The sequence below is a fragment of the Meleagris gallopavo genome, chromosome 1, assembly GCF_000146605.3.
Source record: "Meleagris gallopavo isolate NT-WF06-2002-E0010 breed Aviagen turkey brand Nicholas breeding stock chromosome 1, Turkey_5.1, whole genome shotgun sequence".
Classification (NCBI taxonomy): domain Eukaryota; kingdom Metazoa; phylum Chordata; class Aves; order Galliformes; family Phasianidae; genus Meleagris; species Meleagris gallopavo.
This window is the reverse complement of record NC_015011.2, coordinates 31,019,768-31,024,277: the sequence shown is the minus strand read 5'-3', so window position 1 is coordinate 31,024,277 and position 4,510 is coordinate 31,019,768.

The following is a 4,510-nucleotide window of genomic DNA, read 5'->3' as shown; positions in this document are numbered from 1 at the left end:
TTCAACACTATACTTTATAACCAGCTACTCCGCTTCTGCAAGCCAACGCCGTCTCATGCAGCGCTGGATGGGTGCTGCTCTCAAATAGCTGGACTCTGGCTTCACATTCCTCACCTCCACGTCCGCGCTGCCCAGTGGTTTACTTTACAGATTCCCTGGCTTCGAGAGGCAGCTATCATATTCTCCCACCTCCCTGCCTAGCTTAATAGGGCCTTTGTCAGTGATGGTGCTCAGCCCCAGCCTGCCGGCCACCCGCCAGCCTACCTGGCCCTCCCGGGAGAGGCACCAGTCCCAGTCCACCCTGCCCGCAGTCCTGCATGCTTAAGGAAAATAAAAAGGAGGACATAGCACAAAGCCTGACCCCGTTTTTCATCCGTGGTGTGTTTGTGCTGAGAACTTGCCAGCCACCATGAGGAAATCAGTTCTCCAGAAGGACGTGGCTAGTTCCTTCAAAGCAGTCTGGATCAGAGAATAGTTCCCACTTTGCACTTTTATCCCAGACCATGAGCCCAGTTCTGTTAAAACTATTTCAGTTAATCTTTTAAAAGCGCAAGCCCAAGATTAAAGTAGATTAATCCCAATAAAAATGGATTACTACAAAGTTCCTGACAGGAACAATGTGGAAGTGGCAGTTATTTCTTAATACCTTTCACCTTTGTGTCTTAATTACAGTACAGAGAGGTAGCTCTGTGATTAGACATTTACACAAGATGACACTTTCTATCCAGCAATTGCTGTAATGAGGCCCTAATCCTCCATGAGCGTCACCACAGGCTCCCAGGACACATCTCACTCCTAGGAGCTTCCTATTGATGAAAAGTGCAGTCTAGTGCTGCCCTAGGACAGAGGACCATGCACAGGGGTTTGCAGACTTGCAAGGCCAATGGGGAACTGGTGAGGGTGGTGACAACAACCTGCCTAAATAAGCTATGGATACGCCATCCCTAGAGGTGATCAAAATAGGTTGCATGGGACCCTGGACAACCTGATCTAGTGTCTGATTTAGTGGTGGGCAATCCTGTCCAAGGCATGGCAGGTGAAACTAAATGATCCTTGGGTCACTTCCAACATGCATCATTCTGTGTTACGACTCTATGGGTGCCTAGCTACCCCAGTCACTGCTACTTGCGAAGGTAGTTCACATGTCCAAATACAAATATCCGGAAAAGCAAAGAAACACTATATACAATAGGGCTAAGCTAATGGTGAATAGAGTCCTAATAGGTAAATATTTGCGTACCTGTACTTTTCTGAAAGGCTGTACTCAGCTCACTCTTCAAAGCACGGGTTGAAAGAGCACTGCCTACCCTCTATTTATTCCCATTAGAGAACGCTATTACCCCTTTCGGCCGGAGTCTTTAGCTAATGCTTAGATTGTTTTTGTTGAGGAAACTGGAGATTGAATTGTGTATAAACAGGGTAGCAAACCTGTTTATTTACTGAAAATGGGCATTAAATTTTACTTCTGTTAACACAATCATCAAACAGAAAGAAGGAATTTCTTTGCTCTTTATTCCAAGCCTTTTATTCACCAGCCAGCACTTCACCCAAAAAAGCATGAACTATTTTCTTTTTGTTTTTCTTTTTTTTTTCCTCCTCTCAGGGCCTCACTACTACTCATTTGACCACTCTTGGCTTTCTGCAGTGGTCTCTGCTTGCTCTTGTGGTATTCCAGCTGCACTGCCTACACACTGTTTTATCCAGCCCACACCCAGACATACCCTATCCCTTGATTTCAGTCCCTTCCAAAGCCCTCACAGAGATACAGCTCATTCCAGATCTTCAACGCATTCTGTGTCTTTCAACTGTCACTGTCACTTTAGTTTTTTTATGCTTTTTGTAAGGAAAAGGTGACTTCTATAACTATCAGCTTCCAGGATACTGCAGGCAACTTCCACTCCAGTGACACACTCCTTCAAGAACTCTGGGCAAATCTAGGTTACTACAACACTCAGACCGAGTCAGTCACCCCACACCAGCACAGGTGGTACACAGTCCCACATGGAAAACATTTGTTTCCAGCATTTTATTCAGAAGCCCAATTCCCAGAAGTCTAACTAAGGCACAGAAGGAGCGGAGGAGAAAACTGTGTGCCCATTCCCTTCTGCCAGATGTCACACCATGTAGAGAAACTCCCACCTGTGCCCACACATGCTGTGTGACAGTCACACAATGAAAGTGGTGACTTTGGCCACCCAGGGACACATAATGTGACTCCTAGTTTCTGTGAACTCTTTCATCTTCCCTTCTGCTGCAGGGGAGAAAGAGAAGCCACAGCAGATGAAAAGCATGCTCCTGCTGCCACAGCACCATGGAAAAAGAGGACACTGGGATACTTTGGTCCACTGACTTCCCAAGCACTCCGTAAGTGGAATGGCTTCACCATCAATCAGTTACTGACATTAGGCAGTATAGATATCTTATTTTAAAACTCTTCCAAGACTGTAAATATTATATTATGGAAATAAGGGATAAGAAACCAAATTCCTTTTAGAACAGATAGTATATATTTCAAGAGGCTTTAATCAAAGCCATATTGCGTGTGGTTTAGTTGTAACTTTGTACAGACAGTAAGAAAGCCTGAGAGATGAAAGTCAGTCCTGAAGTTTTTTGCCTCCTGAAGAGATGAGATCTTCATATAACTACATCCCTCAGAAACTACACTGCTAAATTATGGAACAGTCACAAAACTGTCCTCTCAGCAGAAATGAAATGACACAAGGTTGTAGACAGCCAGGAAAGAAAGATAAAAGGAAAACAGTGGGTTTGTCAATATACAACCAGCTCTCTAGTCTAGGTAGTTCGTTATTCCCAAGTAGTACTGCTACCACGTTAAGGAAAAAAGATACATACGCTTCCCTGCGATAGTTTGATTTAGTCTCTGCTTACCATTGAAGTTATCCTGACCATTAAGAACTACAGATTACTTCAAAGCCTGTGGTTTTTTCAACACTGATTTCTACTGTCTCTCAGGATACTGATATATGGTAGCTGCCTATCTGAATATTCACATGAGTTGTTCCATCTTGACATCTATTATTTTCTAAAACGTACAGTGGCAGTGAGCTCCACTCTCTAATCACATGGCATAAGAAAAAGTTTTAGGTTGATTATCCACCATGAATGCAGCTAACTGGAAATGATACAACATATGCTTAAAGGATGTACAAGTATTCCTGCTCACCCTCACTCTATATATTGTTTCATTTAGAGCAACATTCAGACAGAACTATATCCAGTAATGCTATTCATTACAAATTACTTCATTGCTAGGTCTGCTTCATTTTGCACTTTGTTTTGTGCTTTCTCAGGCTGCCACACATCTGTTCAGACACCAGTGTTGGAGGCATACCTAAGGATGGCAGAATTTCGGGCATGTTCCCAAGAAACCATAAAACAAAGTACAGTAGCTTGATAGATTCTATTATTGTTTGGACTTGATTTGAAAATGAAGTTGGTAATCTTTGATCAGTTTCAATCTAAAACCTTATTGTACAGCCATAACTATTTTCCACCCTGAGAAAAATCATGGGCTACTTTCCAAATGCACTGTAGCACAATGGGCACAGCATCAAAAGGCAGCATCAGTGAGCAGAGGAAAAACAGATATTTCTTTTTGTTTGATAAGTTCATTCACTGAACAAGTTTGAATCAGAAAATCTAATTCACTTCAGATTTTAATTCACAAGTTGTGGCCAACAGACTGTACAAGAATTTGTCCTTAAACAAATGCACTTTCAAAGGATGTGAAATATCTTGATTTTGCCAAAAGAGAATGGGCTAAACCCTCATCTCAGTTACTGACTGGCTTCAGTTCCCATGGGATGGGATTTGGGATAGTGTATTTAACAGGAAACAATAGATCAAACAATCTCATTGCCTGTAAAAATTAAACACTGTATTTTCATAACTTGGGAGTTATGTAAGGAATATTCCAGAGGCATGCAGTTATAAGAGCACTGTACCCAGCTAGCTAGCAAACTTTGAAGGATGAGGCCAAATGATAATTGCCTCCAGAGCTTGGGAAGTATAGAAATCTCACATAGTCACAATCTCTAGAGCATGTTAGTCAGTTTGGAAATCATTTAATGCACTTTTGGAGAGAATATTTAGGGGAGGAGGAGGAAAAGGACCAGGAGAGGGCTTCATGCAGCCAAGTTTTGTCATTTTTCTTCTATGTGCATATCCTCCCTTAACTAGCTAAGCACCTTGCTCCCTGAATGTCACAAAACATGTGTGTAGGCAGTATTTATATATATATATATGTACCACTCTCAGGCACAAGGATGAATAAGCCCCAGCATTTTCAGGAGCAGAAATCGAGTAATCTTCAAGATGACTGGATTAGCTGCTTTTCCCTCAGTAAGGGAAAATGTGCACCTTGGTGATGTGGGACAGTGAAAATCACATACACACCCTCCTGTGTGTATATTGGCTAATAGAGATCACAGCCTAGAGTGTTGTATCCCATCTTTAAATCAGCTCTTTTAAATTTAACGAAATACACATA